We start from the raw sequence: 17,481 nt of genomic DNA on the forward strand, positions 1-17,481 counted from the left end.
TAAAAGACATTGATTATTTGCTATAACATCAATTCTTCTAGAGTGAAGAGCAAATGAAAATTTGAATACGAAAATACACTTTGAAATAGATGATTAAATTTTTGAATACTTATTCCTGCAGATTCTTAAGAGGATGTCCTTATAGATATGATTGGTTTCTTGAAGCAAACAAACAAAAAATAAAGCACAACATATTAAAAATAGAGAGTGTTATCTTGAAAGTCTCTGGAACCAAATTAACTTTAGTTCACCATAGCCTGAGAATGAACAGGTAGCATGGCAAGGAGGTTCCAGAAAAAGTGCTCTATCTCTTTTGCCACTCTGACCTTTCACTTTCACTTTACTTCATTTCTTTTTTTCTCTTCTTTCTCGCTGTTCATTCCCCATAAAGACACTTTCCACCACAGGGTATCAGACTTTAGAATGACAAAAGAGGGCTGGAGAGATGGCTCAGTGGTCTAAAGCACCTACTTGGAACAAGCTTGGCAAGGCATCAGGGACCGCGGTTCAATCCCCCAGCACCACATGCCAGCCAGCCCCGCCCCCTGGTGGGCTGAGCTGGCCACACACACACACCACTCTCTCTCTCTCTCTCTCTCTCTCTCTCTCAAATAAATAAAAAATTTTAAAAAAAAGAATGACAAAAGACCTTAGACCTTGACCAACACCCTCCTCAACCCTTGGCCAACTGTGACTGCAACCAAAATGCTAATTGCCTCATTTCCAGATAGGGGTTGTCAACATACACAAATTCAGAAAATGACAAGTGACTTTAAATTAAAGTGAGACATAATTAAAATATTGATGTACATCATAATCCTGATCCACAATTTGTGATATTGTTTAATGGTGTATATTCATATCAGAGAAGGAAAGCTGCCGATACCATATTTACAACCACGAATCTCACTACAACTACCAAAAGTAAATTTAAATCCAAAATACAGTTTACATTAAAGAAAATACTCAAATAAATGTATTAAATAATGCAGTTTTGCTACTGTTATTTATGTGATAAGGACAAACAAATTCAGCATCTTCCCACTTTTAATCAATGACTCGTAGCTCTTTCTGCAATTCTAACTGATTCTAATTCTATGCAACTTGACCACATCACATGTAACTAAAAAAAAGGCTATAACTTGCCCTATTCCTTACTCTTGTGATTAACTATCTTCAAAAATAAATGGGAAGTGTCTTTGTCAAATACTATATAAGCTCTTTTTAGCTATAATTCATAAAACAATGCATCAAGAGTGACATTATGCAGAATCAGCTTGGTAGTCCTCTTGCCATTGTCAAGTAAGAAATTGTGAAGATAAATGAACCAAGGGAATTCCAGGATGTGGAAGTGATGCCAGCTGGTGCATGGAAGAAATGAATTCAATCAAGCTACCTGATGTTTCCTGCTGCTGCCTGGAGCAGGGCTGTCTGCAAGCTTATAAAAGGACCCAATTTGTCCCTGTCTCTCTAATGCTATAAGTGCCAGAGGAGAAAAAGGTCTTTTTAACTCTGTTGCAAAACTGAAAAATATATAAGTGAAAGAAAAGTTCATAACAAGCCTAATTATGCTTGATTTTAGATACTGAAAAAAATGTTGACAACTGATTTTAATGATTATGATTTAATAGATAGGAAGGTTGATAATGTACAATGGCTAAGATATAAAAATAGAGATGGATTTAAAATTCTTGTTGTGCTTTTAACCCTCTGGTTTGCACTTGATGAAAGCCATAGTTCAGCAGAATAAAAACATAATTTCAGTTGCTGGAATGTACTACTGCAGTTTTCTATTAAAGATTTTAATTAATTTCACATCTTTATTTTTATACTGTTTCCAAAACTCATTTGTGTGAGAAACATGTATTAACCACCAACTCCATAGTGAGTGCTATGCTGAATGTTGAAGATAAAGCTAAATAAGACATACTTTATGCTTCAGGAGCCTAAAGTAAAGGCTGAAGAGAACATAAGGGTTGTTGAAAAATCAAACTACAAATATCAGTCTGTCCTTTTACAAAATCATGTGGTGATAAAAGAAAAATATATACTGTGACATGTTTGATCTAAGATGGAAACCACTGTGATCTTTCTGTCTGAAAAAAATTGTCAGAGAAGTGTTACGATTAAAACGTATAAAATTGGAACCAAATGACGTGGTGCATGCTTGAAATTTCACCTACTTGGGAGGCTGAAGCAGGAAGATCACAAGTTTAAGGACAACTTTTAGGACTTAGCAAGAACCTGTATCAAAATTTAAAAAATAAAAGACTGAAACTCTACTACATTGTTGATGGAAATGTAAACTACATACCTCTGGAAAGCAATGTGGAGATTCTTCAAAACCTAAAAGTAGAAATTTAATTTTATCCAGCTGTTTCCCTCCTAGCTATCATACCAAAAGAATAAAAATCATTGTAATTCAAAGATGGATGCATACCTGTTACAGTTGAATGGGCCGAAAGTAGTCCAGGTACTTGTGCATGACAAGCAAAGAATCGCCAAATGTATACCATATAGAAAGCAGTAAGTAGCTATGTTTACTGAAGATCATGAGAGAGTAGCAGCAAAAACAGGCAAAAGCCCAAAGAGGAAAAGGAAAAGGAAGAGAAATTCTCATTAATTCAGGCTTCCACTATTTTAATGGTCAGACATTTCTGACTCCAGGTGACTCCATCTCGTCGCTCAATGGTGGAGATGATGTGCTACTTCAGATATCTTGACCTCCTAAACTTGAATATGGATTATCATTAGTGTGGCGCTGTATTTATACTTAAATAAAGGGAAGGGAGTGGCTCCTTCAACCTCCCTATTTCTAACTGTTCAATACCCATGTTTACAGCAGCACAATTTATAATAGCTAGATCTTGCCATCAATCGATGAATAGATGAGGAAAATCTAGTACTTATGCACATTGGAGTGACACCCTTCCATAAAGAAAGACAAAGTGGAGTTATTTTTAGGTAAATAGATGCAACTTGAGAACACAATGTTAAGTGAAATAAGTTAGACACACAATTGAAATATTACACGTTTTCTCTTACATAAATATATATATATATATACATCTTACATATATATATATATATATATATATATATATATATATATATATATATATATATATAGAGAGAGAGAGAGAGAGAGAGAGAGAGAGAGAAATAAAGGACAAAACAGAAAAGAGATAATAGGTAGGAAGGAGTTCAAATACTTCCCCAAATTACTTATTTCATTGTTTTAAAAATGTTTCAATGTACATGCTAACTTGTATCATTTTGTGGAGATTCACTCAGATTGCTTCAAAGCTCAGGGGCATCTAAGGTACCTGAGAACATGGCCTCCCTGTCTAGCACAAGCACACTGTTGGATAGTTATGTAACCATATCATAGCAGTGGCCCACTATGCATGTGTCAATGATTCTAGCAGGTAAGACTATAAAAGTGAGATAACAGGGCTGGGATATAACTCAGTGGTATAAGCACCTTCCTGGCAAGCACAAAGTTCTGAGTTCAATTCCTAGTATCAAAAAAAAAAGAGACAACATGTATAAAAATGATACAATAAAGATGTAGGTGGCTCATGCACTCTTGCTCTGCTTGGCTGCCTGCTACTTCTATGTAGATGATGTATATCTCTGTGTGATTTCTCTGTGGACCTTACACATGAATTTTATACTTTGCCCTTTTAGGCCTCAACAGTGATATAGTTGGCAGGATAAATAAAGTCAACACAAAAATGATTCTCTTCTTCTTGGCATCTATGGCAATAGTGCTAGACCATAAGGGAGAGCTCTGGAGAGAAAGTGTTAATATGCCTCTAAAAGCCTCATCCTGGATACCTATAGTCACCTTCAGAATGGCTTGGAAAGTCAACCTTGATAAAAAGTGTTTGAGGGCCAAGCACCGGGAGTAGGCCAAAAAGCCCAAGAAACAAAAGCACAAGAAGTCCATCAGGGTGGCTAACTCCTGAAGGAGTCCCACACTCAAGCCCACATGTAGGAAGTGGCAGCCCTGTACCACCCAGGTGACAATGTTGGTGAGTTCCAACAGAGACCCACCCACAGTAAGGTGTGGCCAGTGGTATGCTGGACCACAGAAATGGTGGCCATGGACACAAGGGAAAGCTGTCCCTCTCCTGCCTCCTGCCAACATCAGACCAGAACCCCAAAATCTAACAACCCTGATGCAGCCAGCCCATCTACAAAACTAACAATAGCAGTGAAATAGTGAAATGCACCCACTGTGCCAATATAATAAACTGAACAAATAAACAAACAAACAAAAACTGAAACAACCTCTACCTGCTGTGAGAGCCTTATATAGGAAACAAAATGTTCCACCATCTCCTAAAATGTAGTCTTTTCTTTTTTTCTCTTTTTTTATATTTTACTTTATGAAATCATTTATTTGGGGCTGGGGAGATGGCTCAGTAGAATAAGCACTTCCCTGACAATCACAAGGGCCTGAGTTCAATCTCTGGCTCTGAAAAAAAAATCATTATTTTATTTATTCATTTATTTATTGGGTATAGGGTCTTGTTTCACAGCTTGGACTCATAGCGATCTTCCTATCTTAGTCTCCCAGCACTGGGATTACAGGTATGTGACAATTTCAGTGGCCAGCAAGGTGCATGTGGAGCCAGCATGGCATGCAGTACCAGGGATTGAACTGGGGTCTTTGTGCTTTCCAGGCAAGTGCTTAGACCACTGAGCTATCTACCAAAATCCAAAAACATAAGTTTTTTAAAAGTCCCCTAATTTTATTCGGCTATTTGTTAAATTAAAAGACCCAGCTCAGAGAGGAGGGATGCAAAGACCTTCCCACCTTTACCCTGCACAAAAAGAATTACAAAAACTGGCAGAACAAATAAAAGGCAGGTGATCCCTAACCCCCATAGTCAGTGCCAGATTTAGGACAACCCAAGTGACTACATGTTTACACACACACACACACACACACACACGCACACACATACACATACACATACACATACACATACACACACGCATGCGCACGCACACCACTCCTGCTCAGAAAATGAGCACTTTTCTGACATAGTGCCAGGACACAAGTAAGTGGCAGCTGGTGTTGGGAGCACCCACACTGCCCCAAAACACAGACAGACACAGAACAAAAGATAAAAAAAAACTGACATTGTTCTCAATGTTCTAGAGCTAAACCAGACCCTGGGGCTCAGCCAAGAGCTTCAGGTTGTCCAAGCTCTTGGAAAAGAGATTTTCAGACTTGTGCTTTTCTCCAATTACAAACCCAAATGAAAGAAGATATCAGCTGTGGAGACAAACACCCTTATGTTTGTTTCCTTGGTTGCTAAATACATCCTAGAAATAGACACACAAACTGGTGCTCAGCTTCACACTACATGGAAAATATTCCTCTTACAAATTTTCATGATAAAGGCCATATTCCAAGGACACCTACACCACACACTGCTGAATTACTTATACTCCATGTGTGTTGTATACATAAACAACACCAACTGACCAGAGGTCATAAAACAATAAAAAAGACCATCTTGAATTTAAAAAAGAGGATAATATGCTCTGCACAAAACCCTTTAGTTTAACCCATATGAAAACCAGGTTGTAACAAATACCTGTAAAGACTCACCCTGGTGCTGACAGTCAAAACCAATTTGCCTTACCCAAGAAGACAATAGATCTTCCAGATGTTGCACAAGGTTATCTGCTTAGCCTGACTTTGTGTCATAGCCTGGTGGCCCAGAGCCTGTCCACCTGGACCAAGCCACATTCTATGTCAGTTTTATATTGCTGATTTATGTTAACCTTTGATTGACTTACTGATGTAAAATTTACCACACACAGTCTAGAAAAAGACCTTTACAAACAAAAAGGTAAGCCCTTAACAAGAACAAGGGCCAGGCTTATCTGTCAAATTCTTGTGTGTTATCTGGTCAGATAAGACAAAAGTAATTCCCAATGCATCATTAAGAAGATCCAAACATAGCCTGGACCCATGACAATATGCCAGTTACAGATATATATAGGCTTGCTAGGTTTTTCACAAATACATCACAGCTTCCTTGATATATTGTTTATACAAGATGACCATAAAGGGCACAACATGGGGCTAGACAGACACAATGAAAGCTACTTACTAAATAGATATGGTGGAAGCTGCTTTCCAGGGCTCAAAAAAGACAACTACATGGATACAAGTCCTTTAATTGGGCATAGATATGGACCTTCCATCCCAAGGAAGGGCCCGCACTCTCACACATTGGGGATATATGTCCAACAGTGGGTTTCTTGGTTAGCCTGTTGGCAGCTGAACTGACAATGGTTTGGGGACTTGTGATACATAGGGCCCAAGCACCAGTCCAGAAAGGTGTCCCGTAGGGCATAAAGCCTAGTCCCTATACAAAAAGGCAAGAGACCTCAGGCTGGTGTCAGATATACTGATGGGTCCAGCCATAACCCAATCCCACAATAAACAACAGTTACTGTCCAGACCAGTACAAAAATATTCTGATTTGAAACCAAAACAGACAGGTCAAGCCAATTGACAGTTGCGGGGAATATAGCCACTTGTGATTCACAAAGAAAGGTCCCCTACATATGTACGCATCTTTGCTCCATCTTTAGGAGGCAGATACTCTGGCTGTTGTCTTGGGCAGCTCAGGAGTTGCAGATTTGGCACTGTCCCTTGTGGGGTGCTGATCCATGATGAGACATATGAGGGCATAAGCCAAAACTGACCATATAGGATGCCATGATTCAAGACATAAGCTCCTCTTTTTGCTAAGAAATGACTCAACAGATGCCTTCACCAAACACTGCAATGGTTGATGGCTAAGAAGCACATCTCACTAGAAAAACTGACTGCTATATATGAAGATGCTTAAAAAAAAGCAGTAGAAGCAAAGACCTTAGGCCTAGTCCTCCAGATTAAAGGCCTTATTCAACACATGGGCTGGGCCTTGAATGTTACATTCTGTTGCCCATAGATAAAACTGCTAAGATAAAGGTCATTTTATAAAATCACATAGCTCTTGAATTACTTACTACAGCACAGGGAGACACTGGGACCCTCTTACATATTACATTTATATACCTTTGACTTTTGAAGGAATGGGCTGTGTAATTGCTCAAACTGCTTTCAAGCTCAGGGGTATTAAAGGACACCTAAGGACTTGACATCAATGTCTAGCATAGAACACTGTGGAATACAGTTATGTAACCATAACATAGCAGTGGACAGCTATGCATGTGCCAATGATAATAGCATGTAAGATTATAACTATGAGGTAAGATATATAAAAATTATACAATAAAGATGCAGACTGCTTTTGCACTCTTGCCCTGCCTAGTTGCCCACTATAGCCATATTGCTGAAATTTGACTCTATGGGCATTCCTTGGGGAACTCACACACAAATTTACTCCTTCAGCCTTCTTGGCCTGACACATTTATGCTAATAGTATATCTTAGTTCATTGAAAAGAAAGCTTGTGTTATTATGTTTATCTCTTTTTTATAAGAATCTTCTAAGTTTATTTCTTGTATGGAGTAACTAGCTACTTTGAAAATAATTATGCATAGATAATAACTTGGTATTCTTTTCTTATTTGCATTATGGTTCGTTTCTAGTTGTGCCTGTAAAGCCTTGTGCACCTGTAGGTGGGGCTTTTCAGAACTCACTGGATCTAGAGTATGTGATACTGGGACTAAAGGTTTGTAGTACTAAATTAATCCACTGAATACAATTAGCATAGTTCTTGGTGGCACTATCCAAAGGGCTAGTACCTTAGGTAAGACAAGAGAGACAGGCAGATAGGATGCTGCTGCTGACGCTGCTCACTGCTTTCTGCTTAGCACACCATCGACTATTTCTCCTCTCCCATGCCTCTCTGCCATGCTGCCCTCCCATAAAGGTGAATAACTATGGACCACAACCTCTAAAAGCTGTGAGCTGAAGTAAAACTTTTCTCCTTTTACCTTTGGATGTCAGGTATTTTGTCTCAGCAATAATAGAAAAGCAACCAAAATAATTTGGTTATGAAAATTTATTTTTTTCATAGGAAGGCTAAGTAGATAGCTCAGTGGCACATTCGCTTACTTGACAAGTGCAAGATAGTGAGTTTTTCATAGAATAAATCAATAAATAAAAAAATTAAGGGGCTGGGGATGTAATCCAGCAGTATAGAGCCTGCCTATCATGCATGAGGCTTTGGATTCAATTTCCTGTGTCAAAAATCAAAAGGTGTAACATTATGAAAAAATGTATAATTTAAATTTAATCATGATTTTTCTGCAAGATGTAGTCTATGGTCTTCTCTAGTATGATTTGATGACCTCAGTCATCACGTCCCTCTCAGAGACTATGAATTAACCTATTGTCTCAGTTTATTTTCTGTCCCTACAACACATTTCTTGATATTAATTTATAAAGAAAGATTTATTTTAGTTCACAGTTCTGGAAGCAGGGACATCTTAGATAGGAACACACCTCTGGTGAAGGCCTCGTATGTGTTGTAACATCATGGAAAACAAAAGAACAAGTAAGCAGGTGAGAAAGAGAAAAAATACAAGGGGAAGCCTTGCTTTATGTTAATCTGCTCTCACAGGCCCCAGCCTGGTCCTGGGAAAGAATTCATTCATCTCCTGGGATTAAAGCAGGGACAGCACAAAGGCATTGATCTCCCTTGATGTGCTAAAGACCTGACACAAGCCCCAATTTGCCATACCACCACAGTGGAAATCAAATTTCACTATGAATTTTGAATGTGAGAAATCACATTCAAACCACTCCATTTATTCTCACTCCTCTGTTGGATAGCTCTACTAAGATGACTTGCCATTATTTCAAACAGCATAATATAGAATTATTAACTCATTCCCTAGGCCAGTTTCCTCTCTGCCTATTCCATTTTTGTTATGAATGCCAATCTTAAATCCACTCAAATGCAGAACTTTGCATTCATCTTTGACTTCATCTCCTTGCTATGCAATTAAAATATCACTGAGCTCTCTCAGATCTCTAAACCACTGTAATTGTTCCTTTCCACCCCTACTATGCCAGTTCAAGCACATGTAATATCATAGTTACACTGCAACAGTTACCTTCTAACTGATTTCCAGACATTCAGTTCTATAACTCTCCAATTTGCCTTACAAAATATTGACCTCAATAAATATTTGCTAAATACATTCATGCCAAAATAATTTTCCTGAGTCATCATGTTCATCACTTCTATTCTCTCCATCTGGACAATCTTTGACACTTCATTCCCCAATTTTACAACATTCAAATAAATTCCTTGATCAGGCATTGAAGAGCCATCTTAATTTGATGCCAAGACTTTTCTATAATTTTCCTTCCTGACTTTCCCTCTATTTGGACTTCCATTTCCACTGAAATTATTCACTTCACACTGTCCCCCCAATCACTATCATTTCCCAGAGTATTCTCAAATATTTCATACCTGTTAAGCTACAATAATCTTTAAAGTTTATTATCTATTCCCTTCTACTTTTGGAAATCTGTGTAATGTTACTTTTTTAAGCTCTAATGTTCTGGGACAAACTGCAACAGCAAGTAGAAACACCTAAATGATACCCAGGACTGTGAGGCAGATTTATTTTACACCAATGGGCAATGATTGGGATAGTTCCCAAAATACCAGGCCATGAAGACTCAGGGAGGGAGGTTTTTATGAGATTTCAAAAGGAAAGTACAGAGATAGAGTTCTTGCCTCTCTTTGATTGGTTCTTCCAATATGGATCATAGTGAGCAGCTATGGATCACAGTAGCCAGCCATTTCTAGGAGACAGAAGCAACCAGAACTGCAACAGGAACTATTAACTGGGCAATTAGGAAATTGAAGTATACTGGTATGGGGGAGTATTTTCTGTTACAGAACCAAATGAATCTCACAATATTTAACCAAACTTTTACCAAAAGAAATAGCAAAATAGCTATTTCATATGGCTCAATATAATAAATGCTAGATCTTTATTGTGCTCCAGGAATCCTAGAGTATGCTGCATATAACAGATATTCAATTCTGTTTGATCCAATTTTCTTTACTATCCTTATTTGCAAGCTGGGCGAGTAAGTGCACAGATAGCAATTTACTAGGGCAGAGGTAACAGTTTCCCTCCAGCTTGATACTCCTTCACAACTTATCACAATTTCGACTTGGCAGTCACATTAGCACCTACACACTGAAAAGACTATTTCCTGCTTCACTTAGGATAAGCTGGCCGTTTGGCTATATTGCTTCAGTCATAGCCTTCTGGTAAAATTAATAGGTTCTGTATTTAGTTTCCTAGGGTGGCTATAATAATGTACCACAAACTAAGTGGCTTAAAATAACATAAATTTCTTCTTTCATAGTTCTGAAGTTGTAAGTCTAAAATCATGGTACCAGCAGGCTATGCTCCCTCTGCAATACTAGAAAGAATCTTTCTTTGCCTTTTCCTAGCTTGTGGTGATGAATGTCAATTCTTGGAAATCATTGGTTTTCAGCTGTGGCACTTCAATTTCTGCCTCGATTGTCACATAACTCTCTCCTGTGTCTATGCCCAGGTCTCTCCTCTTTGTATAAGGACACCAAAGACATTGGATCAAGGACTTATTCTACTCCAGTATGTCCTCTTTCTAATGGATTAAATGTCTGACAACCTCATTTCCAAATAAGGCCATATTCTGCAGTACTGGAGGTGTTGAGGGACACAATTCAACTCATAACAAGTTCCCTTTTTTAAAACAAGTTCACTTTTAAAGATATATGTCTTAGTTACATTACTCTCATTCATGACACAAAACACCCAACACCCAAAGTTAGAGGGGAAAAGATATATTTCTCTCACAGTTTGTAGACGCTTCAGTCCTTAATCACCTGGTTACAAGGCAGGGTGGCTTGGCAGAGGGGGATCCCAGAGGAGAAACAGTTAATGGAGTCAGAAGATAGCAAAAGCAATAAGCAAGGAAAGACAAAATTTTCTCTAATCCTAGAGAGAACTATGCCAAACCAGCCAGTGTACTGATTTACTAAAAACACGTTTACTAAACACTCTTGATCCCAGCATCACACACTCTGGATTTAGCCACCTCTGAGAAAGTCCCATGACTGCATGCAGAGTTTACGTGACATCTAGACCTAAATTATAACAGTATTTTTTCTGAAATGAAAAGAGCATACTTTATATGTACATTTTAAACAACTTACATATAATTTGGAGTAACAAATATATAGTCCACACTTAAAGTCAGCAACTATGCAGGCATTATTCAGTACTCACATTATTACAGGCCCTAATCTAAGTAATCAGTAAAAGTCTGTCTTGTAACTATAATAGTAAGGAATTCAAAGACATCTTTGAATTTATACAGGCTCCAGACACTCAGATAATGCTTTGGATGACAAGTGCTGCAATCCCTTCCCAGGTTCAGGAGATTTTTACTCTCCCATGAGTATAATTTCCTGCCCTCTAGAAATAAATGGAGAAAGATATCACTTACCTTTTAACCTTTCATATTCACTTCTGTTTCTACTTAATTTCCCTGATATTTCTGAGCACATTCTAACTGAACTTTCCACTGTTTATCTCCCTGGATCTCATTCTGAGGCCTTCGCTTCTGCTTTACAGATGTCATTCATCTGCCTTACTCGCTTTTATTACCTTATCTACTCACAACATTGTCTCTCCAATCCCTTTTATACTATGTACTGAAAAGAAAATTATCCAATAGAGATAAAACCTGTGATAGTCATAAGAAGATTGCACTACCCCACAAACTTAATGCTGAGGGGTCCTTCTAAAATTATTCACTGGCATAGAAAAATTCATAGGCACAAAGACTAATTACAGAATTGGATAGCATATTCAGTCATTTAAATAGTGAAAACTACCCTCAACCGGGGTAAAAAATCAATAAAGCTATAAATATATATATGTAATTAGGTGTTATAGTAATTCAGTAAAATATTGCACAGTTCTTCAAATAATTATCAAGTGCATTTTGACAATAAACATACATATGTAATACTAATTTTAAAATCTGTCATAAAAATACATCTTTTTATTATGGGCCTGAAAATATTGTAAAAAGAGATTGTGATGCTATTTGACTATAAAATGTAACATAAAATATACACAAATGTATGGTAAATTTCAAATGTAGTTAATAAAAAGATACAAATAGTATATACTATTTTAGTACTAGAGATAAAAATGTAAATAAAAAGTAATTGCAATAAAAAGGGGTAGATAAAAGAGAAATTGTGCCTCAGAAAAAGCATGAAATTAGATGATATGAATGCATCAAAGTGTCAATAATAACAATAAATATAAAAGTGATTACATAATCATGTTAAAAGACTCATGAAATATAAAAACAACTTTCACATATGTGTTATTTACCAAAGATAATCTTAAAATGAAAATAATGCTTTACAATAAGAGAATAAAAATATTGTCCTAGACAATGAGTCAAAAATACTAGAATGTATTTAAGGATGGAACACTAAAATGACCAAATATATTTTATTGATTTTTATATTGATGAATAGTACAATCCAACAAAAATATAATTATAACAAACTTTTGTGCACGTAATAGTGCCTTAACTATTTTTGTAACAGAGTTTGTTATGTAGTGCAAATTACTCCTATGTAATGTAGACTGATCTCAAACTTGAGGTGCTCCTCCTGCCTCAGCCTCCTGAGTGCTGGGAGTAGAGGTGTGTACTAGCACACCCAGCTCCATGTACAAATTTTTTTAAAACTTCTTTAAAGCAAACACAAAAGCAATAGATTGTCAGTTATGAATCTTGATGAAATATTCTCACCACTTTTCTTACAAATCAGTATAATGGTCAGAAGAATGAAAAATAGTGGAAGCTGAAAATAGTATACCACAATATTGCTCACAACCAACAGACAGGAAATACACTATTTTTTTAAGTGACTACAAAAATGTTTACAAATGGCTTTGTTATACCATATGGAAATTTTCAAAATTTGTTAACAAATTTGAAGACAAATACCTTGTTAACAATGAAAGCTACAAATTTTAAATTTCTAAAAGTTAAAAATATTTTCCATGAATTTTTGCACAAACATAAATTCTGTGAAACAAAACCCAACTTTCTTTTATTTTTTTAGTAAGTGTCTACAGGTCTATAGGGTCTCACTACATAGATCATACTCATAGTGATCTTCCTGTGTTCAGCCTCCAAAAGAACTGGGATTACAGGCCTTCACCACCACACCCAGTCTCAATCAACCTTCACAGTGAGCCCCGGGGGCAGGGCTGGCATGCCTGGGATTGAACCCTGGCTGCTGCATCTGCCTAAACAGGTGCTTTAATCTGCTGAGCTATTTGGCCACCCCAAAACTCCATTTGACTATCTGCTATTTAAGTAAAAATTTAAAAAAGTATTCCTTGCCAGTTGTGATGATGCACTCATTAATCCCAGTGACTGGTGAGGCTGAGGTAGGAGGACACAAGTTGGAGGTCAACCTGGGCAATTCTGCAATCCTGTCTCATAATTCTTTCAAAGGCTGGGAATGTAGTTGAGCATTCCATATGTTCAACCAAATTTTAAAGTGGATGACAAATAAGTAAGTCTTCTTGCCACTGCTTTCTTTTTATGATCTGGGCTGGGAAGATAGCTCAGCAGTCTGAGCACCTGCATGGCAAGCACAAGGACCCAGGTTCAATCCCCTCCAGTATGGCATGCCATGTCCATCCTGCCCCATGCTGGCCACTGAAACTGGGTGTGATGGTGCATGCCTGTAATCCCAGCTATGAGAAGGCTGAGATAGGAGCATCACTACTAGTTCAAACTGCGGAGTGATACTCTGCACCAAATAAAAGATTTTAAAAATTATTTTCATAACCTTTAAATGAATAAATAGGTCATTGGAATATTTAAAAATTCAACTTAATTATCTTTTTCCTTGCCTTTCCTGCCCCCTATTCCTGATCCCTTACAGAGGATTTTTTCACCAAACAAGTAGCTTACTGCATGATAGAAGAAAAATGTAGCTTTTCCCAAATTGCATTCCATTTTCCCTGACATTAAGCACATCTGATGTACATTTTGAACCTGTTAGAATCAAGTAATTGAGTGTGATGTAAAATGGTTTCACTTAGAGGAGGCATCAAAGAACTAAACTTAATTGAATCATATTCTAACTATAACACCCTCAAAAATCCAACTTTTATATAGTAATTTTGGTATCTAAGTTACAATTTCTATTCTGCAGTCTTAAATAAAAGCCGCTGGTTAAATATGAAAAATATTGACACAAATAAGTAATGAAAGCATCTTTGTTTTCACCCTACTTCTACAATAGTGATAATACCTTCATTTTCCTAGTTCCTGTAGAAGCATATAGTTCTGGCCATGCTTTATTTTAAAGAAATTAGAAGAACAGAAAGAGTTCTACGTAAAACACTGTCACTATACTCTTTACCTCTAAGGTGAGGATCCCTGTTGTTCACCATAAACATTACTTGGCCACTCCATGATAACAACATTAGACAGGAAAGCACTTAAAGCAATATATTAATCCTTTGCACTTTGCAGACTCTGGGAGACTAAAGTACTGTTGTGGTGGAGAAGTGCTCATGATAATGACCTGTGAGGCTGCTTTGCTGCACTTCCCTCCTCTGTTGCAGAGACCACTTGCCCCTCCATTAAGATTCACCCAGTCCCCAGTTTTGAGAAAAATCCTCACCTCTGTCTGGGAGTTGAAGGTGCTATAGGGCATTAGCAAGACTCGGGATCAAGCACCCTATACCTCTGTACTTGACTGACAATGTGATATGTGAGTTTCATCTATTTTCACGTAATCAAATTTCTATTAATATTTTTGATCTGGCAGATAGTTCCCTGCACAATAAAATGACTCAGTTTGGAGGTCTACCCTATTTTCTAGCTCTTTTATTTTAGGAGAGAATAAAATCTTAATTTCATTATCTCTAAGTGCAGAAAGTAATATCTACCATGTAGAAAAAATAACACAATACACAGCACATGGTGGTACTGAATAAATGCTAATTTCCACCACTCACACCTTGTTGATGTTACTTTGACAATCTGAGCAGGAGTTTGGAAGCTCCAACTCTGGAAATCTACAAATCTGTTTTTCCAAATCCACATGACATCCTGAACCCTTACTCATTTGTATAGCCAGCAGTATCTTCCACTTAAATCAAAATTTGTGACTTTGTCCAATATTGACCTCCGTGGGATCCTTGCTGCTAGTGAGACCTATGACTGAAAATTTTCTGTTCCCAGTGTATTCTCAGGACACCGCACAGTTCAACAGCTCCACACCATGTGAACCTACCTTTGTACGGAGTGCTTATCCCAACACCTTAGGTAATCATGTTGAAAGCTGTCTGTAAAATCCTACTCAGATAATTTTAGCCATTAAATGCCTCTGAGATTCATATATCATAAAGTCTCATATACCAAAGTAAAATAGAAGGAAATTACAATAGAAAAAGCACAAAAAAATTTTAAGGCATGGAAAATACTCTGTATGATATTATAATGGGGCCCATAAGTCATATTTTTGTCAAAACCCATACAGTATACATCAGGAGTAAACCGTAAAATAGAATATGGAATTTAGATATACTGATATGTAAGTATTTTATCAGTTATAACAATAAACCATTCTGGTAAGTAATATTAAAAATGAGATAGGCTGTGTGTTATGGTTTGCATCTGGATGTCACCCAAAAGCATCATGTGGTCATGGGGGTGGTGGGCTTTTTACAGGCACTTGAATCCAGAGTTTGTGACTGGTTCATGCTCTAGTTCTTGATTTGGGTTGTGAATTCTATACCTTCCCTGAAGTGGTTAACCTGCATATGATATAAGGGAGGAAAAAAGACTTGTTCTCCTCCCTTTGCTCTTGTTGCTTTTGGTATCTCCCACTGCCACCTGGAATTGTTGCCCCTGTCATGCTACCCTGCATTGCAGCCAGCTAACTAGACTGAAATCTCTAAAATTTGTGACCTAAACAAACCTTTCCCCCTTTAATTTTCAGTGTTGGTTATTTTGTCCCAAAAATGAGAGAAAAATAAGAAAGATATGGTGCATATGTATGGAATAGTGAGTAAATGGAAGATCTCTACTTTCCATTCAGTTATGGTATTAACCTAAAACTGCTCTAAAATAGTCTAATTTAAAAAGCAAATGGTAGATTAACTTTCTGTCAAGTGTCTTCTCTTACTTTTACCCTGAGTCAGAGATTTGGAAGTGATATGATTCCAGGTATTAAGCTGGTAGAAGAGAAAAGATAAATAACTGTTTGGTTCCTATAGTAAACATTATGCTAAAAACTGTACATACATTACTATAAATCTTCACACCACTTCAAGGTAACATTGCTCTCACATGAAAAATAAGGAAAGTGAGCCTCTCTCTAAGATTAAGTAATACTCCCAAGTTCATCAAATGGCAAGAAACAAGCCAAGACATGAACTTGTTTATCAATTACAAAGTGTGCTTCTTTAAAAATGGTGGATACCTTTATCATGAAACCACATTCCCTTGTATAAAAATACCACATCTTTTTCATCCATTCCTCAGGTGATGGGCATCTTGGTTGTTTCCAGGATTTAGCTATCACAAATTGTGCTGCTATAAACATAGGTACACATAGATCCCTATGATATGATGCTTTCAGATCCTCTGGGGAAATTTGCAGTAGAGGAATGGCTGGTTTATTTTTTTTTATGTTTTTGACACAATTTTATTGATAAACAAATAGCAATGAGACAGTTTCAAATCAAATCGGTAGGACAGTTTCAATAATTAACACACTGCATACATTCTTCTTAGTGGTTAATTGCTGTTCAAGATGCAGACTTGATATCCTATTTACAAGCACAATTAGAACAAATCATTCTATTCATTAAGAGAATGTAACTATATATCTATCCTAACCACTTTGAATACACAGATACAAAATGCACATTCATCTCTATACTGTTTTTTGGTTAAGTTCCGTTATTTGAATATTATAGGTGTGTTAACTCAACAAAATATTCTAAAAGAGTCCCGTGGCCCATAATAATATTGGGTCTTCTGCTTAATTGGCAATGTCAGAAATTCTTAACCTGAGTACCCCACAGCTCAACATAACAGCATGGCTTTATTTCTTATATTTCGTTTTCATACTTTTCTTCTGGATGGTTAAGACCAAGGTAAAGCAGGACCTATGCAGCAAAAGTTGTAGCTTTTGGGTCTGAGAAGGTCAGTGAAATGCCCCCAGGATTTACCCTGAGATCCTGTACCTCAGATTGTAGAACCTATGTCAGTGTCAGCCATGTGGATGAGTCACAGCCTTTGCTTGGCCAATGTGCTTTCTGCGAAATCCTGAGAGAATGTTTTCTCTCCATGTGACTCTCCTTAGGCACACTCTACATCATTGATCACTTTCCTCTTTGGCCCCATAATCTCCTTGATCAG

This window comes from Octodon degus, unplaced genomic scaffold, assembly GCF_000260255.1.
Source record: "Octodon degus isolate 3935 unplaced genomic scaffold, OctDeg1.0 scaffold00041, whole genome shotgun sequence".
NCBI lineage: Eukaryota > Metazoa > Chordata > Mammalia > Rodentia > Octodontidae > Octodon > Octodon degus.